The sequence below is a fragment of the Littorina saxatilis genome, linkage group LG4, assembly GCF_037325665.1.
Source record: "Littorina saxatilis isolate snail1 linkage group LG4, US_GU_Lsax_2.0, whole genome shotgun sequence".
NCBI classification, from domain to species: Eukaryota; Metazoa; Mollusca; class Gastropoda; order Littorinimorpha; family Littorinidae; genus Littorina; species Littorina saxatilis.
The window spans coordinates 53,844,840-53,871,374 of NC_090248.1; the positions used below are offsets into that span (position 1 = coordinate 53,844,840).

At 42.6% G+C, this 26,535-nt stretch overlaps 1 protein-coding gene across 8 annotated transcripts in view; it reads left to right on the plus strand.

Moving 5' to 3' along the window:
- LOC138965086 (gastrula zinc finger protein XlCGF57.1-like) overlaps positions 1–26,535 on the plus strand; it is a 115,490-nt gene that overhangs the window by 37,630 nt on the left and 51,325 nt on the right. For 2 of the 8 annotated variants that reach the window (XM_070337218.1, XM_070337216.1), the window contains exons 1-2: positions 2,186–2,311; positions 17,003–17,253. The exons of 1 other annotated variant lie outside the window; for it this stretch is intronic. The gene's annotated coding sequence lies outside the window, so the exon portion shown is untranslated. Of the gene's footprint in view, positions 1–2,107; positions 2,312–17,002; positions 17,254–17,295; positions 18,117–19,734; positions 19,817–23,463; positions 23,664–24,996; positions 25,543–26,535 lie in introns of those variants that run through there. 5 more of the 8 variants (XR_011455296.1, XR_011455297.1, XR_011455295.1 and 2 more) reach the window with 5 other exon arrangements.

Sequence of the window (26,535 nt, forward strand, 5' to 3'; positions counted from 1 at the left end):
TTTACTATTGTTTGTTATGAACGTTTTAATGTTTTATTTTACTCTAATAATTTTTTTAATTGTGAATAAATAAATTTTTTTTTTTTTTTTTTTTTTTAATCCACGTGCACAAGACAAAAACTTTCATATTGGGGGAGCGAGCCAGTCTGAAGAGTACTCGGGTCCAGCGCCAGCGTTTTTTTTTTATATATAATAGCGGCCCGGCCTTGCTTTCGTTAATACATGTTTGTGTCCGTAACCCAGCTGGCACTGGGACGGTGTGTGTGTGTGTGTGTGTGTGTGTGTGTGTGTGTGTGTGTGTGTGCGTGTGTGTGTGTGCGTGTGTGTGTTTGTTTGTTTCTTTGTTTGTAAGTGTGTGTGTCAGTGTATGTGTGTGTGCCAGAGTCAGTGTGTCATTGTGAGTGCACATGTGTGTGTGTGTGTGTGTGTGTGTGCGGTGTCAGTGTGTGCGCTGTTCCCGTATAAACATTTGCAGCTTTAGTGGAATGTCAACATTGGTTATTCCACAGAGTCACTTCATGGACTAGTCTATCCCATCCGCCGGTACAGCCGGCTAAGCCAAAGTTTTGGAGTGCCGGTGTGACGATGACATCTTTCCCCGTGGTCATATTTCGATGATTCTCGGGCTCGTTGATCTTGTATAAACTCCACACTGAATAAAAAAACACTGACCCTTCGATAGATCTGATGAGCGACCTCAGGTACCTTACATTCATGGGGCCAAATTTGTCAGTCCAACCAATTTTTTGTATTTAAATAAGAAATTTGATTCATCCTAAAATGTTTCCCTTCTTATTCAAGGGACGTAACCACTCGGTACACGTTTTCGAAGAAATCGAGTTTTGGGATGAAATCTATTAAAATTGACCACACATTTTCTTCACATTCAAGAAACTGACACGCTTTTCATCCTTAAATAATGTCACTTCTTACTGATTTGCCAGAAAACAACATTTCAGTATAGTAACGAGGGGGACCACGGGGGAAATATGTAATCGTTACACCGGCGTTACCCATGCAGATGCAGATGCAGATTAAAAGCCGGTAACCATTCAACGCTAATTTGTTAAAGCATAACACGCGAAGAAGGTTTTGTTGTTCTTCGGGCACCTATCCGGTTTTTTCCAGCAGTTTAGGCGAAAAGACGTCGTAAGGGAAACTACTCTGTTTGGGTGTGTTGGGCGCAAAGTAAGAATCCGGGGCAGAGTTGGAATAATCGGGATTTCCCGAAACCTCATTTGATTTCCAACAAAGCGCCGCATTTCCGGAAACGAGCTGCCTCGTTCTAGAAATGGAAACCCTTCGATTGGCACAAAAAAAGTATACCCTTTTCACAGGTCATGAATAAGGTATATGAAAAAGCAAGATCTTATACAGGGGAAGTCTTGAATTGGGGGTGTGGGGGTACACTGTGTAACAATTCTCTCAGTGACACTCAGCCGGCGCCGCATGCAGCTAGCTAGTTGCTGCTGTCTCGATCTATTTTGAACACAATTATTTTTTTCTCATAGTAGAGTGTTAGTTTGTTACAACAGGCTTAAATCATCTTTAATTTGAATCAACATTTTGCAACAATCAATCACATCAATATAGCGCACAGCCTACTTGCACATTACGTTTCAAGAGCCTAGATTACCCTGCAGTGACAAGAGCCTACTCAGTAAAGGGACGTAATGCTGTCTCTACAGCCCAGAGAGACTGTGTGAGTTTAATATATAATCAGTTAATACAGAGTAAAAAGTTATTACAATCGATAGTTACCAGTGAAAAGTTATATCGGAACACTCTTATTGTGTTTTTGTTGTTGTAAAATGTAAGATCTGAAACGTTAAAAATTACGTAAAATTGGTGCGTTTTGGTCGAGTGGGATGGGTCGTTGAACTGTGTTGTTACAGTCCGCCGAAGTTATCAAAAGTGTTTTGGCTTTTTGTAATTCGGTTGGTTTGGTGCGTTATACAATGCATCTGCTTTTTCAAGACTAAGCATTGATCCCTTTAAAACAGGCAAGGATCATCATTGGCAATCATGACTTGTATCATTTTACATCGCATTCTAAGAAAGAGCAGATTTCTCACAAGGCGCGCGGTACATTTCTAGAATCGCGTAGCGCAAAGTTGGAATTCCTACAATGGCGGCCATTGTTGGAATTCCAACAAAGCGCAGGTCATTTCCGGAAAAGCGCCGATGACGAGATGGGTCGCAACAGGTGTAGACCACAGCACAGAGATGCAGCTGCCATGATGCCTTTTTCAAGTGCACTGTCAACTGACTGACAAGTCCTACTAGCTGACCACGAGCAAGTGGAAGCAGAGTAAGTGACTAACATGCGCCGTTACAATTTAATCAAGGTTGGCATTAAGGTTATAGTTACTTCAAACGCTTGCGGGAATGAAATAAAAAGTTTGTCTGACTCGATGACAGGACGGTACTGTGACACTGTCGGTAGTTTAACCAGTTCGCTGGCTGGGCTGTGAAACCAGTTACAGTTTGTTACATGTGGATGGCAGCCGGGTTCTGCCTAAACCAACTCCAGACTGATTGCTGCCCCGTCAATTTCAAGAGGTGAAATTATCCAGGAGGAGAAAAGCATGTCAAGATCTTGCAGATTTGTGATGGAATTTGACACTGACAGAATATCACCTAAAATTCGATTTATCAGAAAATGCAACGATTGGTTTTGTTCCTTGCATGAGAAAAGAAATAATTTGCGTGCAAGAAAATTTGTATGTGAAAAAAACCAACTTGAAGAGTGAGACGACACGAGTGGAATACAGGCCCAAACTTTGATCAACAACATTAATTTTTGGATGGGAAGGGAGATAGTCAGTATATGGAGTTTATCATTATGATTATGTGAGATCAGTAAGGCTGGCAGACGTATAGGTACTTCCTACAGCCACCTGTCAGTTTGTTGCTTTGTGGGCTTGAACCCCCGTTTCGTGAGGTATTTATTTGTTGTCATTTATTTTGTGCAGACTAACATTAACAAAGTTTACATCAATCAGTTTTGCGCAATTTTCTATCCAGAAAAATAATGTATCGAAAGCAACCTTTTCCGTATGCTTAAACTTGACGATCCTTCAGATGAGGATTATTTTTTGGCCAGCTTGAAGGAATAGCACTTAGCATCAAAAGTAACAAAGAAAGTGGTGTAATAGTGGTACCTGGATATAATTTGGTCAGTTTCATTTACTCCTGTGTTTTTTTATGTTTGACAGTTTGTGTTTCGGGATGCTCTAGGTATTCGCATTTTCTGTCTGTGCTCTGTGTTGTTGTTTTTTTGCAGAATAAGGTTATAAATATAATAGTTATACACAACATCCTTTGTTCATTAAGTATGGCACATTTGGTGATGATTGAGCTTCATTTAGGTCTGCTAGACAGGGTTGTTAACAACTACTGGCTTCATTTAACATTGATGGCGGCAGGCTCAGGCTGGCAGGAAGATAAGGGAGAGGCTGAGCTAATCACAATACACCAGTTTACATTTTTGTGGATTTCTGTCATGTGCAGAACGTTTTTTTTTTTATTGATATCTGTCTTCTTCTTCCGGTGCTACATGGAAGAAAAAAGGAAAACCTGATACCAAATTCGGATGAGGATTATTTTTTTTGCCAGAATAGAGTCACAATAGCAGCAACTGTAACAAAGAAAGTGGTGTGGGAACTGTGTGTGGTACCTGGACATCATTTGGTCAGTTTCGCTTACTCCTGTGTTGTGTTACGTTTGACAGTTTGTGATTCGGGATGCTCTGAGTATTCGCATTTTCTGCATGTGCTCTGTGTTGTATTTATTTGCAGAATAAAGTTATAAATATAATAGTTATACACAACATCCTTTGTTCATTAAGTATGGCACATTTGGTGATGATTGAGCTTCATTTAGGTCTGCTAGACAGGGTTGTTAACAGCTACTGGCTTCATTTAACATTGATGGCGGCAGGCTCAGGCTGGCAGGAAAATAAGGGAGAGGCTGAGCTAGTCACAATACACCAGTTTACATTTTCGCAGAATTCTGTCACGCGTAGAAAGTGTTTTTTGTTAATTCCATCTTCTTCTTCCAGTTCTGGCGCTACATGATCAAGTACATGGAAGAAAGAAGATAAACTCGATACCTAATGTGATTCTGATTAGTCGAGTATCTCTGCATCGTCTGCACAGCAAACCATGGCGCTAAAGACGATTGAACGCGACGTTGTATTTTCATAAGAGTTCTTGCATAAACTTTAATTAAATTACATATTCTTACTCCGAGTCACATATTTAGCATTGACGCAGTCGAGATGCTAGGTAGACTGAAAAAACGCTATCCCGTCTATAGTATAAGGGAAGCAACCCAAGCAAAAAAGTAGCAAGCTTGCTACCCTGGGTTGCCTCCCGTAGCGTGCATCACGCCACAGCTCTCGTACCCAATACGAGACACCCTCATTCGACATCTTTCAGCCAGAGAGACAGGTCGTGCTTGATTTCGCTCCTAGGCTGTTGTTTGCTGTCTGCTTGACACCCACCAGCCTCGGCTCCCCGTCTGCTCATAGCTGTTTCTAGCGGTGAGATTGTTCCATTTTGTTGTTGTTTGCTTTGCCATTCTGCTGAGAATTTTCTCGTCCGCGGACTTGTGAATTTTGCTCGGTAGTTTGTTGCTGTGGCCGCCATTTTGGTCGCCATTTTTCGCTTACACGTGGTGTATTTTGCTGGTTAGTTTGGGTCCGTGCTCGGACTTTTAGCGTTGACCAGTAGCACTTTTACCTGCTTGTAACTTGTACTTTGTGCTAGTTTATTCTGCTGAAGTTTTAACGTCCTAGAGACTTGTGTATTTTCAGTAGTTTGTTTTCTCGCGTGACAGCATGTCTGATAGTGAGAAAAAAGCGAGCAGCTAAGGCCGAGAGTAAGGGCTAAGGCCCTGGCAAACCTAAGCCCTCGGCTTCTACTTCTTCGGCTAGGAACCCCACGGTTCACGTTTCTGACCCGAAGACTAACTTCGTTTTTTCGGTGCCCATTTCGACGCCGGAGGAAACTTCGTCTGGTTCGCGGGCGGCGGGCATTACCGCTACCACGTCTGTGGCTAGCCTTTTGTCCTCTTTGCTTCCAGAAATTGAGATGGCGTGGACGGACCTTGTTTCCAGCTCTGCCTCCCTCCCGGGGGTGTGCGACTCTCGGTCGTTGGCTTCCTGTGTTCCTGTTGTTTCCGGATCACCTGTCCAGCCTGCTGGCTTCGGCGTTGGTGCTGGAGGCGGTGAACAGGGAGGCGTTTCTCTTCTCGGCCGGCGCTCGGTGGCTACCGCTTGCGGGAGTGCACCTGAGCAGGTCCCTTTTGGGATACGGTCGTCACAAGGTATGTGCTCGCAGCAGCCGTCCGCGGCAGCTGCACTTCCGGCTCCGGCCGGAAGTAGTGGTTCACTGGACAGCGGACAGACCATGGTCCCTGCCGGTTTGAGCTACGAATTACGTAAGCAGCCGTCCGCGGCAGCTTCCCTTCCGGCTCCGGCCGGAAGTAGTGGTTCACTGGACAGCGGACAGACCATGGTCCCTGCCGGTTTGAGCTACGAATTACGTAAGCAGCCGTCCGCGGCAGCTTCCCTTCCGGCTCCGGCCGGAAGTAGTGGTTCACTGGACAGCGGACAGACCATGGTCCCTGCCGGTTTGAGCTACGAATTACGTAAGCAGCCGTCCGCGGCAGCTTCGCTTCCGGCTCCGGCCGGAAGTGTTGGTTCACTGGTTCGCGGACAGCCCATGGTCCCTTCCGGTTCGAGCCTTGCCCTGCTACAGCAGCCGTTTCCGGCAGCTGCTCTTCCTGCCTGGGCAGGAAATGTAGGTCAAACGGGTCGTGCACAGTCATCTGTCACTTCCGGTTCTGGCCTAGGGCTTCCGGGTTGTGGCTTGCAGACTCCTCAGCACCAGCTATGGCATAGTTCTGCTGTTGCGTCTGCACTCCCTGCTCCTCCCGGCTTTTCCGGTTCGGTTCCCGCTGCTTCCGTTGTGTCGCCGGTGAATTTCGAATACGGTGGTTCTCCTGGGCATACAGGCTTTTTGCCTCTGTTGGGACAGCAGCAGCCACCCACTTCGGTGGTGGCCGCTAGCTCCTCTCTTCAGCTGCCTTCGGTCGTTGGTGACTCTCATCTTCCTCTTAGTCAGGGGTGAGAGTTTCATCGATGGCCAGCAGGATGGGCGTTCGGCTTACGGCCTTTCCTCGCAGCGTCATTTGTCGGGTTCTTTTGGCTATGAGCCGTCCCCTTCAGGTGGCGTTTCGGACTTCGGGTCCGGGTACGAGGAGCAGCTGCCTTCGGCGGCTCTGGCCAGCTTCCGAATTTACGTCAGCAGTCGTTCGCGGCAGCCGCTTCCAGCTCCGGCCGGAAGTAGAGGTTCACTTGCTAGTGCACAGACTACTGTCACGTCTGGTTCGAGCCTTGTCCTATGACAGCGGTCGCCCGCGACAGCTGTTCTTCCGGTTCCGACCGGAAGTGTAGGGTCACTGGCTAGTGCACAGGCTACTGTCACGTCCGGTTTGAGCCTTGCCTTACGTCGGCAGTCGTACGCGACAGCCGCACTTCCGATTCACGGAAGTAGTGCCTCGTTGGAACGTGGACAAATAATGATTAGTGGGGCTCGTATGTTGCAGACGCACTCATAAATCATTCACATCTTGCAACAAACATCATACTTTGTGGTATTGTTCCTTATAATTATTTAAGGGATTTCAGATACAGAGCCACTTCAGAAATCGTTTTTTTTGTCTTTGATAGGGAATAAAAGGCTGCATTTACAGCAGACGAAATTCGTACCAAAAGCGCTCAGCAGTAAATATTCCCAACTCAGCAAATGTAAAATTCAATGGTTTACCATGCACCAGAAGTTGTCTGCTGATAACACATGCATGACATAAATACTCTTATGGGTATTTTTGTGTTCTGGTATTTAATTTGATCGTTTTTAGAATTTTATATATCCGCAGCATGAAAATTCAAGATGGCGGCCTCCGCAACATTGCGTGTTTTGATTTGAGCGAAAACAACGTTTCTGAAGGTAAGTTTTCAAGAATACGCATCCATTCACCAATGTCACATCATTTTACTGTTTAATTCTCCCCTGGGGTCTGTTATTCATCGGGTGAAGCGCTGAAATGCAGAGTAATCTTGCAATAGCTCATCAAGCTGGATTGATGCTGATAGATCTAGATCTATCTGTTGATTACAAGTAAGGAAATCATGATCGCCACGCTGGTGATTTTAAACAGATTAAACGAACTTTGAATAAAAGGCGAGGAGAAAGAGATTGTTCATGGTATGATAAATGATTAGTCCTGCCTACGTTAAGGACTTCCATAAGGTGGGGAGGGGTAGAGTCAAAAACGGTGAGGGTAGGCCAGATAGTAGGATGACCAGCTGGAGATAAAAACACTCCACTCCCCAGGCCCATGTCTTTACAGTGTTGTGATCAAACTTTCAAAGACAGTAGGTAACAGACAAAAGCATACAGTGTATGCTAATCAAATGAGATAAGTGGTTTTGAAAAATGAAGAGGTACCGCTCTTTGAGTTTTACAATTTTGGTTTGTTGCTTGTTTCTCATCCTTTTGCTTATTTTAAGTTGACCGTGCATTGGTGTGAATTTTATTTTTACAGGATATATACAAGAGTTACACCACATGCCGGTTCCTGGGAACAAGCGTTCTGCATTTATTCCGGTGCCACAGAAGGGAGCCGATTTCACTAGTACTACTGTATCAAGGTTTGTTACCTAATACATCTTAACAGTAAGATTTTTTTATTTGTATTAATTGGAACATGTTTGCACATCATTTGTAAGCGACCTCTGTGAATTTGATGGGTTTGACGTACGAACCCTCACTATGGTCAACATTCTGTTAGCGACTGTTTGAAGCGAATAAATGTAGCGGTCAGAAAGATTCCAGAATCAGTTGGGTCACTGGAAACTGTGTTTGTTTGTTTTTTAACCTGAAACAGTAAGAATTATACGAATTCATGAAATACAATTTTCTTTCATTTTGGTCTGTTGTGTGAAGACTTGCTAACCCGGCTTTGACCGACTCTCTGAGATAGTAAACATTATTCAAATACATTCAAATAAAAATGTCACTTTTCATCTTTTGTGTGAAGGGTACCACAGGCTGATTTCCTGCACCATGGATGTAGAGGAGGCCAGACAGTCTGCTTCTCATTCCAGCTGTGTTGCGTTTTTTTCTGCTCGTGAAGTGTATCGCCACATTGCCAAAGCCATTGGCCAAGAGAAGTCACCCTGTCTGCCCATTTTGCATAGCCTTACAGGCTGTGACACTATGTCGTTCTTCAATGGTATTGGGGAATCAGAAGGCTTGGGAAGTATGGCAAGCATTTGAAGACGTCACTCAAACTTTCTTCAGGTTGTCTGCTCCTCTTTGTAAGCTGAGTACCACTGACAGGGCAGCACAAGAGCTTTTTGGTGTACATTTGTAGGACAAAACCAGCAACGTACTGGGTGTAAACAGTGCTAGACGGTACCTCTTCAGTAAAAAGAGCTGCCAAATTGACCATAATCCCCTTACAAGTGAGGTGCTGCTGCAGGACATGAGATTGAGAAGAGCCATCTACCTATTAGACTTCCAAACTCTGTGGGCTGGCAGTTCAAGGCTGGAAAGTGGGAGTCATTCTGGACGAGCTTTCAAGAGGTATCCAGCGTGTGCCGAGAACTCATGAGGTGTGCCTGCAAGAAGAGCTGTACAACAAAACGCTGCAAATGCTGCTAAGAAGGACTGCAGAGCACAGCTCTCTGCAAATGTGCTTGCATGCCTGTGAAAACTGTCAGCATCTAAACTGTGCAAAAATATTATTGCACCCATTTTCATACCCCAACTCAAACTTTTATTCCTGTGTCATTTTATTCAAACTGTCTATGCCATTAAAGGCTCGCATCTTCGCTATCTGGCACATTTTTTTTTAACATCATCATTTACGCCGTCAAAATAAGGATACCCTTGACGTGACAAAGAGATGTGACAAAAACTTCGGGTACCTTTTAAAAAGCCGACGACAATTCCTGAGGCACAACTGGGTCACTGTTGTATACGAAGAGAAAGTCAACTTGATTATCCATCCAGAACAGGTTGTTTTATTTCGCCATCTTGCATATTTCTAGTGTTGTGCCATTGTACCTACTGATGTATGTGTCGATCTCACGGATGAGATGTTTATGTGTCAAATTTGAGGGATACCCAAGTCAACTAAAATCCATGTATTTTAGCAATGACCAAGTGGGTTGCGTTGAAACTTTCAGGAATGTGTGTCTACGCACGAGGCGTAGTTCAACCGTTTGAGTACACTTTCAAATCTTCACGAAATAATATTTTAAAAACTGCCACAGGTTTGTTGACTTACATCCCACATATTTTTGACTTCGCATGTATGACAGATGGTTGTTTCAAGTACTGCCAAAGTTTCTTTTGAGTATAGACACTTGCCGGAATGTGCTAGTTGTGTAAACACATGAGAACAAACAACGTTTTCGAAATACAGCGATTATGAATTTTAGTCGACTTTTGAGTTGATACATTACATTTTTATCAGTTTTATTTTGGGGGTACCCTTATTTGGGCGGCGGTCAAATAACCCATGTAAAGGCCACCTTTTATCTTAAAAGTGTTCCAGTTAGCCAAGTTGAGTGCCCTCAATAGCATACATTGAATATAACAGCACAGGAATGAATGTTTTCGTTTTGGTATGAAAATTGGTGCAATATATTTATTTTTGCACAGTTTAGGTAATCCACAAATTCTTCAACCCTGCCACCCACACCGTCCAATCATTCTCTGCACCAACAATACATGTATTGTTTTGTTTAAAAATGTGTTTGTGTTAGTTTCTATTGCAAGAGAATGTCTTGTAGCATCAAAAATGCCTAAATACCCTTTTATTGGCGGCCATTTTGAAAATTGTAAAAAAACTACTGATTTCTTAATTTTTTCACGGTGGCTCTGTATCAGGTTTTGTTAAGCAAAAGCAAATGTCCATTTACGCCAAATTTGCTGTTAATCACATGAAGTGAAATATGCCTAACATACCCAACCGTTTACACTGGCGGCCATTTTGAAAAATTGTTTAAAAACTACCCATTTTTTATTTTTCGCGATGGCTCTGTATCAGGTTTTGTTAAGCACATAAAACTCTTCATATTTGCTTAATTTGGTGTTTGTTGCATGATTTGAATGATTTTGCAACATAGGAGCCCCACTAGATCCCATCCGGCTTAAGCTGCGCTATACGTAAGCAGTCGTCCGCGACAGCTTCTCTTCCGGCTCCGGCCGGAAATGTTAGTTCATCGGTGTGTGGGCAGCCCATGGCCCTTTCCGGTTTGAGCTTTGCCCTTTGCACGGCAGCCATTTCCGGCAGCTTCGCTTCCGGCCTTGGCAGGAGGGTAGGTCAAGCGGGTAGTGCACAGGTTACTGTCACTTCCGGTTCTGGCCTACGGCCTACCTTTGGGTTCCGAGCTTCAGCTCGTAGGTGGCTCAGCACCAGCTCTGGCATAGCGCTGCTGTTGCTGCCGCACTTCCGGCTCCTCCCGGATTTTCCGGTTCAGTTCCCGCTGCTTCCGTTTGGTCGCCGGTGAATTTCGAACAAGGCTTGCCCTATGGGCATACAGGCTTCTTGCCTCTGTTGGGACAGCAGCATCCACACACTCAGGTGGTGGCCGCTAGCTCCTCTCTCCCACTTTCCTTGGTTTTTGGTCCCTCTCATCCTCCTCTCAGTTAGGGAATGAGCACAATCGATTGCCAACAGGAAGGACTTCGGTTGGCAAAGAGGAAGCAGCTACTTCTGGTTTGAAGAATCGCCCTTAGTAGCTTTTCGCCTTTTTGCCTTTTCGCCGAGCCCCCCTCTTCGACAGGGGGTGGCCTCCGGCGTCGGTTTCGTTGCTGGTTCCTCAGGGTTCTGCTTCGGAGCTGGCATCGGAATACCTTGCCGCTCCTGCGCAGGCTTCCTCCTTCGTGCCCTTAGCGGACCAGAGGAAGTTGCCTTGGCCAAGGTCGTCTCGTCGCCGCCTGTTGGCCTTTCCCCGTCCGCGTGCACCGTTTCCGGTCACGCCGGAACTTCTTTCGCTTCTTACGAAGCCGTTGAGGAAGGATTCGGTTCTGCCGTTCTATGGGCAGAATCTCCTATTCTCCGAGGAAGGGGGCTGACAACTTTCGGAACTCAGTTCCATTTCCGAGGCTCTCCTGCGGGCGCTTCCTTGCGCTCTGGCAGATTCCTTGGTGCCCTTTCCCCTTAGTAAAGGGCAGGACGCGGAGGAAGTGTCTCACTCCTCTCCACACTTACAAGGGTGAACGAGGCACAGATGAGGCTGTCCTCTCTGCACTATTCCCATGCGGTCTCGTGCGGAAGGGACTTGTTTCTTGCCCACTCCCGGTTTTCTGAGGAGTCGACAAGGAACAGTCTCAGTTCGTCATCCTTGGTGGACGGTCTCTCTCCGGCAGCCTGGCCTCTCATGCCAGAAGCAGGGGATTGAGACCAACAGAGAACAGCGGTTCCCTTCTTTTGAGCTTCAATTTGAAAGCAGCAAAAGCAGGCCGCTCCTAAGCAGGCTATACCTAAGCGGACTCAGCCTAAGCGGCCTACGTCCTCAGCTCAGGTGAGATTGTTTCTTTCACAGCCGTCATAGGTACGCTGGGTTTTTGAAACAACAGCCGGCCTTAGGGCTTCGGGGTGTTAGCCTCGGCGGGAGCAACAGCCATTTCATCCGTTGGAGGTGGTGATTGTTGCTTTCCTTGTGCTTGTGGCTTCGGGCTTCGACATTCTTTCTCTTTCCCAGCGTATGGGTGCTGAGAGGTCGATTTCCGTTTAAAAGGGGGTTTCTGCCTTTGGGCTTCCCCGTTTTCTCTTGCCATGAGCTTCTGGACTCGGTCCAGGTTTGTCTTTCGCCGAGTCTGACTTTGTCTTTCTCTAGCGATCAGACGCGTTCTGGTGTTTCGTCCAAACTTAAGGTTCACTTGAGTTGGCCTCGGAAGTAACATTCAGATTTTCCTGAGGGTGCATTATCTGGGCATTGCATGTTTGAGAAGTCATTCTTGGCTTGTCACTTTTTCTCAGGTTTTTTGGCTACTCCTCCCCTTTTTGGGCAGAGGTCTAGCTAATGTTCCAGTTTTCTCGGTGCTGGCCTCTAGGCCAGCATCTTTTTCGGCGGCCGAAACTTTTGGTTTCTTACTGTGCCTGTGTACTTTGAGTACTTTGGTGCAATGGCCGGCCTACGGGCAGCAAGGCTCTCGGCCTTAGCCTGTGTTATAGTCTCCTGCCTGTCGTGTTGCGACTTTGGCAATTGGTTCCTGTGACTGCGGATTTCGTCTCTTCCTCTTCTCCATCATGCTTGCATGATGTGAGTTGGGACGATTTCTGCTGGGTTGGGCTTCCGGCCTGGTCACCCCTTTTTCACTTGCAACTATGACTATTACTGAGAACTCTGGTCTCGGGAGGCTGACGGCTGGTTCGCTCTGCGGGTCCGCATTTGCGGTGCTTATGCACTACCTTAGGTCGCTTCGTCCCCTTTTTTACCCCTCTCTCTGCTTTCGCAGGGATGGGCAGGGGACGACCGGTGACCGTCTCCCTTGAGTTTTGCTCATTGAGTTGGACCCTGGTACTTGATACTCAGGCGTCTCTCTCTTTCCGGTTTGGAGTTTGGTCACTCTTCCGGAGCTGACTGTTCTCTCAACGGCCTTTTGGGCCTCACTCCATCCCAAAGTTTTCTTACTTTGGCATGGTTGCCTTATGGTCTCCGTGAGGGTCGGTCCTTTTCAGGGCTTAGCCGGCAACCTTACGCACGGATCTTTTCCAGGCCATTAGCATTTCCTTCCATTTAAGGGGGGGGGGGGGGCAGCTTGTCCTTCCCTCTACTTGGTCGGGTTTATCCAAGACTGGGGTCCTTTTCCGGACTGTTTTACGGTTCAGAAGATTGGAAGAAGTGCTGGGCACAGCTTACTGGCTCTCTGAGGTCGTCTTTCGCATTTCTTGCCTGAGAGACATCTCGGCTGTCAATCAGGGTGGTTCTCGGTCCGTTTCTGTCCTTTGGCAGTGGGCCAGTTCCTGGCAAGGGTTTAGAGTGAGTCAGTGGTTGCTTTCTCACGGGATCCTTTCCTGACTTTTGGCAGTGGGCCAGTTTCTTGGCAAGGGATTTTCTTGCCCTCCGCCTTGTCATAGCTTATGCTATCTTTCCCTCGGCTCGGCCCGAGCCCATTTCCAGGGCCTGGGCCTCCTCCTTGGCCTGTTTGGCCTATGGGGTTTGGATGATGTCCTGCGCACAGCTTCTGGCGCTAGGATTTTGTCTTATCAGGTTCTGCAGACATTGCTGCCCTCTGTCAGGATGGGTCTCGGCCTATTCCTTCCTTGGCGGCAGCTGGCTTTTGTCTCTCCAGAACTTTAGAGTGAGTTTGAACTTTTTGATCTTACCCACCACCTTGTTGGAGTTATCTGCTAAATATGTGACTCGGAGTAAGAATATGTAATTTAATCGAAAATTTTTAATTAAATTTTCATTTGATTAATATACTTACCCGAGTCACATAGGTAATTCCCTCCCACCTTCCCCGCTTTTAGTTTCTTTGTATTCTAGAAGTCGAATGAGGGTGTCTCGTATTGGGTACGAGAGCTGTGGCGTGATGCACGCTACGGGAGGCAACCCAGGGTAGCAAGCTTGCTACTTTTTTGCTTGGGTTGCTTCCCTTATACTATAGACGGGATAGCGTTTTTTCAGTCTACCTAGCATCTCGACTGCGTCAATGCTAAATATGTGACTCGGGTAAGTATATTAATCAAATGAAAATTTAATTAAAAATTTTCGAGTTCATTACATTTTGGTGACATAATTATACACTTGCTCAATTGTTGGTTGTAGTAATGCAGGTTATCAAATTCGGTAATGGGGGTCCAAATTGTGCAGAATTCGCAAGATCTTTTTGAAAAAACACGTTTCGGGCAACAATGCTGTGTACTTCACCGCACACTACTGTGTGGCATACCTTTTTGCATCCATAGAACTATCCCATCAATCCCATCCCAATCAGTCGAACTAAAGGTTTATCAAAACTCCCACACACAACCACTAACAAATGCCAACCTGAATGGTGGTTCGCAGTCACATTCTAACGATTCTCGAGGAATGTTGTGAATTCTGCAATCTTCAGACCACCATTTCCGGAGTCTGTAAGTTCCATTGCTGCAACCAATAATTGAGCAAGTGAATGCCATATGGCAGTTACTTGCATTTTTTGTTTAGCTGTTGATGAAAATGAATCGTCGTGTTAACTTGTTTTCATCCTCGTGAGCCGACAACGCAGCGCGCGGTTATTCGACAAATCGTCCCGCTTTAGGTATCACGTGAGTTTCCTTCTTTGTTCCATAGAAGCGCCGGAACTGTTCACTGGCATGTAGTGTAAAACAAGTTATTTTCCCAGAAAAGAATGATGACTTCCGGTTTAAAATGGTAGAAAAAACATATGAAATTTGCATTATTTGCGGTACATGAATTTGGTCTTCGGTCCATTATATTGAGCCAAACAGTCAATTTGCCCGCTCCAAATTTCATTCTGCAATGTACTATTTAGTTACATACCTTTTATCGTTCAGTATCAAGACCAGTTTACGTGAATTGACTTGCACTCTTACAGTTACAGGAACACATGCAGATTACCGAATGACTGGAACAACCACAGCCCCCCGCGGGTTAGGGGGGAGTCCCATATTGGTTGGGACGAGAAAGAATTTACCCGATGCTCCCCAGCATGTCGTAAGAGGCGACTAACGGATTCTGTTTCTTCTTTTACCCCTGTTAAGTGTTTCTTGTATAGAATATAGTCAATGTTTGTAAAGATTTTAGTCAAGCAGTATGTAAAAAATGTTAAGTCCTTTGTACTGGAAACTTGCATTCTCCCAGTAAGGTAATATATTGTACTTTTTTTAATTTTTAATTTTTTTTATCATATGTCATCATATATTGATCTTTTTGAAAACAATATTCGCATCATAATGTATGGCTGTCTTTACCTTATATCAAAGAAAATAAACAGTAATTTGTTTTTAATTAATAAAACTTCAGACTAACGAAATCTCAAAACAACATGATTTCCACAAATAATTTCCAGTGTTAATAGTGAATCGTTTTTTTTTTTACTTACGTACATCTTTGCGATTACAATAATGTGATTAATTTTCTTCATATTTTTGCTGTTACTTTTTATACCAAAAAGCACATCTGTAACATTCAACCTAATTCTTTCGCCAATGTTTACTAAAATGTACATTTCAATATATTTCCAAAACCTGAGCACTGTTGGGTATTCAAAGAAAAAATGCTCCAATACATCAAGTTCATCCTTACAATATGTACAGTTTTTATCAGCCTTCACTTTCATTTTACACAATGAAATATTTATTATTAGTTGGATAAATGTTTTGCAATATTTTCCAATGCAGTACACGTAATCGAACTTCACTAGTGACAGTGTCTGCTAAGTTCCAATTCTTTTCGTCAATTTCAAATCCTAATTTTCTTCTCCAAAATCCTTCTGAACAGGGTGGGCTGTATTGTTTTCCAACCAGAATCTTTCGAATTTCTTTTACTGATTTAACTTTTTTTCCACAAAAGGTCGGAATGTCGTTTACATCGTTTATATCGACATATCTTAAAAGGAAATGTACAGCTGTTCGAACAACATTGTACTCAAGCAATCTATTTGCAGTGTAGCCAGTTCTTTCACACACTTCTTCATAGGAAGCAAAACGTCCATTCTCACACACATCGCTCACATACATTATACCACTTTTTATCCAATCCGCAAAAAAGAGTGGGTTTCCTTGACGATTTATATCTATCTTTGTTGTTCTACAACAAACCCGAAACAGAATTACCATTATTATCGACTTGATTGTTAGGCCAAAAAAAAAAAATAGGTGTGGTTACGGTAACATAGCCAAAAAAAATAGGGTAGGTAGGTAGGCAATCACTTTTTTTTTTTTTTTAACTTTTTTTTCTAATGTGTACAAATTAAACCTACTTGACAGGGAAATAAGTGTGCGACTCGGGCGCTTTCGCTTTCATTGCGATTTTTGCACTCGTTTTTTTTTTGTTGACAAATGTAATAAAAAGTTATAGGATCGGCCCCTGAAAATAGGGTAGGTCGGGTTACCGTAACCACACCTATTTTTTTTTTAGGCCTTATCAACTCAGCGGACCAAAATTCCGATTTAATACTGTCCAATCCTTTAAATGGTTTGCTATTAATGTTCGCAAAAAAACACTCAAAGCGACTCCTAAAATGGAAAAACAGTGCTTTTGGGAGGAATGACCATTTCTGGTCTTCATTAGACAGAGTTAGGTTCACAACCCAGCTTAACAAAAAGGAACACTGCATCTGACGCAAATCAATCATATTTAATCCACCTTGCTTTACTTTGTTACATAAAACAATTCTTTTCACCTGTTCAAATGCTTTTCTGTTGCAGTCTTTTTTGCGCCACACGAAGCGAAACATTAACCTATTAGAACGTCGTCTGGTACAATCAGCACCTGGATTATATAGACAAAATGTGGCAGAATAAACGTTTTGAATACACAGACTTTACCAATAATGCTCAAATTCCTTTTCTCCCACACGCAGATGAGCCTTTTTGCAACATTCACTCTCTCTTCCCAATTCTCTTTCCCTTTTGACGCACGCATATAATTACAGAAATATACACCAAGAATTTTAATTTTGTCTGTACATGCAATATATTGTACTACGTTGCAAGCCCCTGGAGCAAATTTTTGATTAGTGCTTTTGTGAACAAGAAACAATTGACAAGTGGCTCTATCCCATCACCCCCCTTCCCTTCGTCGCGATATAACCTTGAACGGTTGAAAACAACGTTAAACACCAAATAAAGAAAGGAACAACCACAGCTCTGCAATACAATACTTTTATTGGAATCAATATAATCACTGAAAGCCATTTTGTCAGCTTCTATGAATTGCTGAATCTTGTTTTGCCCACAGCAACGTCTTGAAGAGTGAGCAGTCAGAGACTGTCAGCACCTTGGAAGAGTGAACAGTACGGTCCCTCCCCAATGAACAGTCAGCTCATTATTAATGAACAGTCAGGAAGTGTCAGCTCCTTGAACAGTGAACAGGGACCATGGTTTCTCACAACAGCATGGAGGAAGGAGACACAGCAGTTTTGTCCGATGTCAAGATAGAGATTGATGTGGCTGAAGAGTGTTGGCACATGACTGAACCACATCCTTATGGTAAGGCTTATGAATCACCTCAGATGTGAAAAATGACAAATTCTGAAAATGTCTTTCTTGCTGGCTGAGCTGGTGATGCAACTGGAGTTGAAATTGGGGGATGTGGACATTTTCTGAGTTAATTGTGTTTAGAGGGAGTACAAACATGTACGTATATGATTAGGTTACAACACGAGTGGTTTTTTATATGGCTTGTATTTCAGTCAAGACCCAGCGGATGAATATCATAGGGATCCACGAGCCTGTGGGATCACGAGTGTTGTAACCTGTATATCCCATGCGTACACCAAAGACAACGTGGAACACAACATAGCAGATCTATACTCATAGAACTACTGAGCAAGCCACTGAAAAGTGGCAGTTAAAGATATAGTGTCCACGCTGCCATTTTGGAGAGTTTTTTGTTGAATTCGGCTGATTTGAAGAATTTGGGGAATCTAGTGTACCTTAATTAAGACGCACCTGGCCCGGTTTGCTCAATAAAGCACCACAAGTATGCTAAATAATTAATTCAAAATGAGTAAACTGGCGACTGCTCTCCACCATTTGAAGATTAAAATTGGCCGTCATAGACTGGTTTTCGTCGCGAGCGTGCCGTTTTCATGACGACTCAAAGCAATGGCGGATGGGATGGCCGCTTAGTGAGAACAAGCCCACACGTTTCTGTAAGAAATCGACACAAGGTGGTTCAGAAAGCAGCAGAGTGACTGGGAACGACACAGAATCACGAGAAAGCCATGCTCGACTCACAAAATGCAAAGTTATCAACAGCAAGCAGTCGGAAAGTTGGATTCAACTGCATGAGTGTTACCGTCGTGTGCACTGACTACCCACGACGCGGCTCTCTCCTGCTGCCCGGATTTGTAAGTAAAGCAAGTATTGTCGTGTAGAGTTTGGACAGACCTAGACAAATGTTGCTGCCGTTTTGTCTGTGTGTCTGCTGGTGTGTTGTGCGAATGAAGCATCCATCAAGCGAGCGCACGAACGTGTATTGTGCAGGGCCGATTGTGTCCAGTTTTGGTTTGAACACGGACACGCCACGGTGTGTGTGTGTCTGTGCACTGCACAGGATCTTGTATCAAAGTGCCGGTCGATCATTATTTACTCCTTCATCCCAACAGTCTCCTTACAACTACATACAACGCATTCGCTAGTGAATAGTAGTAGCCTAGTAAGGGTGTACATGCAGGAGTAAATAATGATCAACTGGCGGTTGGGTACAAGCTCCTGTGCTGCACTGTATAGGAGACAGAGACTGACAGACAGACAGAGTAGGTAATCCCCCCAAAATTGTTTTGAGATGGAAAAAGTAGGGTCAGTCAGCACAGTCTTTGGATGTAGTGGCCAGTGCAACAGAAAATGTTATTTATAACTGACATTTTATATTGTCAGCGGTATGAGTTTTTCTGTGCCTAAAGTTTTTAATGTTGTGATTTTGTAGGAAGAACTATGATTGAAGCTTTTTGAAAAGCTTTGTGAAATGGTAACTTTTTAACGAAGAACACCCCAGTAAGGTAATATATTGTACTACGTTGCAAGCCCCTGGAGCAATTTTTTGAGTCACTTGAGAAAAAGTGACTCTATGTAATCGGTCAGTGTTAGTCTGTCCGGCCGGTCATCCGGCCGGCCGGCCGTAGACACCACCTTAACGTTGGACTTTTCTCGGAAACTATCAAAGCGATCGGGCTCATATTTTGTTTAGTCGTGACCTCCAATGACCTCTACACTTTAACGATGGTTTCGTTGACCTTTGACCTTTTTCAAGGTCACAGGTCAGCGTCAAAGGAAAAATTAGACATTTTATATCTTTGACAAAGTTCATCGGATGTGATTGAAACTTTGTAGGATTATTCTTTACATCAAAGTATTTACATCTGTAGCCTTTTACGAACGTTATCAGAAAAACAAGGGAGATAACTAGCCTTTTCTGTTCGGCAACACACAACTTAACGTTGGGCTTTTCTCGGAAACTATAAAAGTGACCGGGCTCAAATTTTATGTGAACGTGACTCATTGTGTTGTGAATAGCAATTTCTTCCTGTCCATCTGATGCCTCATATAATATTCAGAACTGCGAAAGTGACTCGATCGAGCGTTTGCTCTTCTTGTTTATTAGTGCTTTTGTGAACAAGAAACAATTAACAAGTGGCTCTATCCCATCTCCCCCCTTTCCCCGTCGCGATATAACCTTCGTGGTTGAAAACGACGTTAAACACCAAATAAAGAAAGAAAGAAAGAACGAAGAACACATTCTTCCTCGGAAGAATGTGTTCATTGAAGCAAACACTAAATGCGTCAGAATCTCATTCATCCTTTCTTTTTTAACTGCCATTTTTAAGTGTCGCTGTGCATGTTGAAAGCTTCATGTTCAGAACTGATGTTGCAGTAGAACTGTATGTAGGCTAATTGGCCAGCCTTTGGTTTACACTTAGTGGTTTATATGTTGCTATAATTACTAAAACAATGTTTTTTAATTTTCAGGGAAAAAGCACCCGGACATCAAACATTCTTGCAATGTGTGGCAATAATGGTTTAAAATATTTCGGACAAAAAGATCATCAAGGTGAGTTTAAATGTTCATAATTCTGATGTAAGTCAAGCTTATCTTTTATCTTGAGTAACTATCTCTGTCATGTCTGAAGGCTGCGCGACCGACAGAAAAGTTGCCAGGAACCGATTCCTTGAGTGTGGCCAATTGTTCCCCATTTCTGGTTCACTTGAACTGCAGGCAATTTTGTTGAGTGATTAAAAGTTATGGATTCTTTAAAAAAAGGTTTGAGGATAAGACCTTGTCAAAGTTTTCAAACAGTATTTTTCTTCTTCATGGTTATAAAAAAACTGCAGCACCTGTGTTCAATTTCTGAAGATGCATTATTACTACCCTTTTACGACCTCAAACAATCTGAGAAAATCGAGTCTAAAAAAGGAACGAGTCTTAAAATGGGGGTAATTTTACAGACGTTATGAACAGAAAATGTGAGAAAACAAGGTCTTAAAAAGAAGGGAGTTTTAAATTGGGGGGTCATAGAAGGGAGGTTCCACTGCATTAATCATGCCATGGAAATCGTGATGATTTTACAGATAAATACAATGACAATTAAAAGCAATTTGCAGCCCAGTGTCTTATCTGATTATATTCTGTCTATTTTTATCATTGCGTCTTTGCTACAGAAATTCATGGTTACATCTTGACCAAAAGTCAATTATTATCAATAAACCAAACAACATGCGCACACAAAAACATACTCAATTGTCAAGAACAGTGTCTATTTTATTCCATGTAGATCTCAAATCCACAGGCACACATCCTCTCTGCACAGTTCAAATGTGCTACACATGAAACTATTCTTGGAATTCGAGCACTTTTCAACACCTGTATATTTGTTCTGCACAAGTTTTACTAGACCTGTGAATTCAACGCATTAATCAATATACTTTCAGGACTCTTCCCCAGACTTTATTGCTCATGTCAGCTGTTCCATGCACAAATAGTCACCCTGTATGTATCTTTCGCTTGATATGCAAGTGTCTAAACAGAAAGAAACAAGTCGCGTAAGGCGAAAATACAACATTTAGTCAAGTAGCTGTCGAACTCACAGAATGAAACTGAACGCAATGCCATTTTTCAGCAAGACCGTATACTCGTAGCATCGTCAGTCCACCGCTCATGGCAAAGGCAGTGAAATTGACAAGAAGAGCGGGGTAGTAGTTGCGCTAAGAAAGATAGCACGCTTTTCTGTACCTCTCTTTGTTTTAACTTTCTGAGCGTGTTTTTAATCAAAACATATCATATCTATATGTTTTTGGAATCAGGAACCGACAAGGAATAAGATGAAAGTGTTTTTAAATTGATTTCGACAATTTAATTTTGATAATAATTTTTATATATTTAATTTTCAGAGCTTGTTTTTAATCCAAATATAACATATTTATATGTTTTTGGAATCAGCAAATGATGGAGAATAAGATGAACGTAAATTTGGATCGTTTTAGAAAAAAATAAAAAATTTACAATTTTCAGATTTTTAATGACCAAAGTCATTAATTAATTTTTAAGCCACCAAGCTGAAATGCAATACCGAAGTCCGGGCTTTGTCGAAGATTACTTGACCAAAATTTCAACCAATTTGGTTGAAAAATGAGGGCGTGACAGTGCCGCCTCAACTTTCACGAAAAGCCGGATATGACGTCATCAAAGACATTTATCAAAAAAATGAAAAAAACGTTCGGGGATTTCATAGCCAGGAACTCTCATGTCAAATTGCATAAAGATCGGTCCAGTAGTTTAGTCTGAATCGCTCTACACACACACACACACACACGCACATACACCACGACCCTCGTCTCGATTCCCCCCTCTACGTTAAAACATTTAGTCAAAACTTGACTAAATGTAAAAACACTAAAAACCAAACACAAAAATTCATTCAGTAAGAGTGAATGTACACACATCCTAAAAAACACGAAATAAATAGTCATTCTGTCAGTCATTGATACTAATCCAAGCCATTGATGTGACGAAGAAAGGAGTACATTTTTTTTAGAAAGCTAAAATCTTTCAGAGGGAAATGGTGTTATCAAACACTGGTCGTTTCACATGCTCCCTGTAAATCACTGAAAGCAGACCTCTTCAACTTCAGAAGACCCTCCCTCGTCTTCTTTTTGAGGGGCTATCCAGAGATACTCCAGTGCCGAGAGTATAAAATAAATAAATATAGCTGTCTGTCAGCGTTCTCTAGAATGAAAATGTCTCTACAAGGTGCAGAACTGTGCACATAATAAAAAACACACACACACACACACACAACATATTATATATGTTCAAACACTGATCCAAATGTTGGGGGTGGGCGTTTACTAGGTACTAACGGCGCTTACAAGGTAGATTACAGTACATTAAAAAAGCAAAAAACTATATACATTATTTGTATTTTTGACCAAATTATCACATTTTACACAGATTGAGACAGTCAGTGTTCCTCAAGGTGAACAAGGACTGTCAAGGTGTGTGTAAAATGTCATATTTTGGTCAAAAATACAAATAACTTTTATGTATCGATTGGTTCTGGTTAGAATTCCTTTTAATTGTTTTTTTAATGTACAAATATGCACTATTTTGTAGTCTCAGCTGGCCACCTAAAATGGAATGTAACAGAGCATGTGTAAACCAACCCACACAGAAACGCACTTTGTTTAACACCACAATGTACTCTAATACAGGCAACAAGGAAGAAAGTCAGTGTACTGGCCAGTTGGATCTATACTCACGGAATAAAATAACTTAACATGTTTTAAAATTTAATATCTCAAAATCGGAAAAAGTTGCAGGAGAGCGGGGTGGTACGATCATAGAACCATCAATTCCTGAGAAGAGGAAAAAAAACGGAATGTTCTCGGTTGCTTAGTTTTTTCACAATTGGTCCTCAAAGACGCATGGTGTCATTTTGGAGTTTACTAGACTGACGCCTAAGCTTGCCGACGCTGCCGACAGCCAGTGCACGCTGTGTGTGCTGTAAACAGGTAGGCCTGCACTCTTTGACTCTCGGGGCACGTCTACCCGTAGGCCTACTTGAAACCTGCAAAAGGTCTGCTGCTGATCCACGAATATTGCATGAAAGTACTGCCTTTGGTTTGTCCGTTTGTTTGTGAGTGAGAACAACTCACTAAAATGTTTCTTTCTCTTTGCCCAAAACTGTCCACTCTGTCTTTCTCTTTCACCATGCCACGAACGTGTGTGAACGATAGACTCGTCGCAATAGGGATGTTGAGAGGAGGGATGACTTATACTGATGTTGCTAGGAGATTCGGAGTGACCAGGCAATCAGTGCACAGCGCTGTCAAACACACAGTGCTAAGTTTGTAAACTCCAAAATGACACCATGCGTCTTTGAGCACAAATTGCAAAAAAACGGAACAAGCCAGACTATTCCAGTTTTTTGCCCATAATGAGCAATTGAACAAGCTTTACGTTGGTACAAAAATCACTCCTGTAACTTTTTCCGATTTTGAAATATTAAATTTTTAACAATGTTAAGTTATTTTATTCCGTGAGTATATAATGTCATTCCTATGACCCATACACAGCAACTGCACATGGCAACTCTTACACCTTCACCCGAATAGCCAATATCTTTCTTCAATATAACTCTAGTCTGAATGATGCGTATGATATCGTTTGGCTTTATTGATCTTTCCCTCTTCTTCTTCCAGGACCAGGGCATCTTCAATCTCTTCTTTGTGTGTGGGCCAGTAGGAGCCTGCTGTCATCAAGCACCAGTGCCTTGAAGTCCTGGAGCATAAACAGAAAATCACCCATCAGTGAAGACACTTAATTCAAACTTCGAAAAGGGTTGAAAAAATGAACCAAATGCAAGAAAAAGTGCGAAAATAAAGAGTTACAGAAGAGTGTTTGTAATCTATTCATCTATGTAATGGAGTGCAAGTGTGAGTAAAAGGTGGGGGTGGGTGGGAGAGGGGATATGGGATATACCTGTGGGCATTGGCTTTCCAGATTTTTAGCATTCTGACAAGTGTGAAAATGTGTTCTAGTGCTCCTGACGAGCAAAAGTGTCAGTTACACAGCTTTAGCTACTTGGAATGAATGCCCAGTTTACCATTGCATTATACAGTGAAACCCTAACTTTGCCCAGTTTACCATTGCATTATACAGTGAAACCCTAACTTTATACCCCCCCCCCCCCTTTTAAAAAAAAACACAACATTTGTCTTAAAAGACACTACTTTCTCAGATTCCTGTTTATAACCTCTATTCTAAGACATTCTGCTTTTCTTTGATTGAGTTTGCTGTATATACATGTATATCTTAAAAGAAGGGCTCCACTGTATCTCTAATTTTGTTCTCTACAAGAGGTATTGCAGCAGCATCTGTCAAGTGCTAAACCGCAAAAAGGTCAATTTGATATAATTATTCAATACTGATGTTTCAAGTTAAGCAGAACGGCTGTTTGACATGTGGTTGGAAAATGTGCTTCGGGGATTGTTTTGTTTAAAAAAAAATTTGAACAGGAAGGCACACATCTATTTGAACTGCAAAGCAGACACAATTCAAAAACCTACACATCATTATTATGACTTCCTACATAACAGCATGATCATGGAATCTGTTAGCCAATGTGTCAGATCATAAAGATCATTATGGAGGCAGAAATGATCCACTCAATCTGTAAAATATCCTTCTTTACAAACAGCATACAGGTGTAGCTAAAACAGAATTCATATTACAGTGGAACCCCCTTTTACAATCTCCCAAAATCTGATAAAATCAGGTATTAAAAAGCAGGAAGTCTTAAAATGAAGGTGAATTTGCATAGGTTATGACCAGAAAATCTGAAAAGCAAGGTCTAAATATAGGGGAGATCTTGAACTGTAAAGGTTTTTAAAAGGGGGGTTTCACGGTACAGCACCCCAATTGTGAGGACTGTTCATTTATTTCCCTTTATGAGACACTAAAAGGTTGTGGGTACTGAAATTTAACTGCACAAAATATCTTGACAAAATCAGGATGCTGAAGCTTAATTTTCATTCTTTTAACATATTTTTGGAAACCAGGAAATACACACATTCCCTAGAATGAAAAAAAAAATGCACCGGTAATGTAATTTGTGACTGAGACCTGAAAATCTCACCGTTAGTCATTATTTAGTATACCCTGTAACAAAGTCTTTCACCTCACAAATCGAAGGATTGAGTTTGGAGGAGGGGGGGGGGGGGGGGGGTGGGGGAGCAGTGAGAGAAAGTACATGTACTTATAAGTATAGTCCTGATTCACCTTCAAATTGTTTTTTGGGCCACAAAGACAGGCATAAAAATTCTCCGTATTTTCCGTATTTTTGAAAAAAAATAATCTTTTTTTTATTTTCCGTATTTTTCCAATCGAGCGCAACAAAAAAAAAAAAAAATGGTTTTAGAAGTTTTCGGTAATAAAAACATATGGTCTTTTTGCCGAAACAACTTCCGTTGTTCAAATCAAAATGGCGGCTAACGCGGAAAGTAACACCGGTTCTGTGTCATCAAAGAAAAAAAAGAAAAAGGGAAATGACGAAGACTTGCGTAACAAATTCCGTTGGGCATGGCTTGAAGAAATCGTCAATGATGTGCGTTTGGGCGCTGAGATCAAGACAACGACAAAGGAAGGCGTCGTGCTGTGTACCGTTTGCACGAAGGAACTCAGCTTCAGTCAAGGTGGAGTCGCGGCGTTACGAAAACACGTCAGTACTGCAAAGCACAAGGAGAGAAGAAAAGCAATTGATGGAGGGACGACGATTGCAGGTTTGTTCTACTTTTGAGAACTTTAGTTTGTTTGTTTCATTCAATCATTGGGTACCTGTTTCATTATTCCATTGGCAACTCCCTCACCATTCTGAACCAATTGCTTTATTTTGCACCCACTGACATTTTTTTTCCCGGGGCAGCATGCCCCTGGACCACCAACCCCCCCCCCCCCCCCCTAGTAGTCTGAAAGTGATATAAAATTCTATGGGTCATTCTCAGAAATGGTGGTCCAGTGAGAGTGAGTAGGGGTGACACATTTGAAATCATGAAAAAGTAAATTAAAATTATTTCTACCACGACTTTTTTCATCTGAATCTATTCCTGAGACATTAAAGCATTGTTGTATGTCAATAAAAATGGTTTCTATACGTTGGTGTTGTTTTTGTGTGCTTTTCAATTGCGAAGTTCGGCCGTTTCCGGATCGCCGAAGCGTTACAACTTACACAACTTTCGTGATCAACAATATATGTTCACAGTTCAGTCTCATGGCTAAATGCAAACACCAACAAATTACTGCAATCGACAGTCAGGAGTTCAGTCTTGGACGTAGCAACACATCTTTGCAAAAACTCACGCTGAATTTGAAGTTACGGGCTTCGAACAAAAAATTATGAATGTCGTAATGCATCGTATCCAAACTCGACGCGCGAACATCGGACAGCAATGTGCTCCATGACTTTGCCACATCACGGCTATTTTTAGCTCTTTGGCGCACAGGAAGTTCGAACAAGAAAATAGTCCTTTGAATCACAGCCAAATATTCACAGAAAACACCAGAATCATATCATTTGCTGAAACTCATGGCGTCGTTTCCCGACCTACGTTACGACTGCAAAGACCACTAGTTTACCCCCCCCCCCCCCCACACTTACACACAATTGTACTTTTTTCCTGCACATATTATATTCCTAAAACACACACACACCCACACATAACAAATACACAACACGCACTGATTTTCTTGACATTGTTCAGTTGGATGAATGTAAT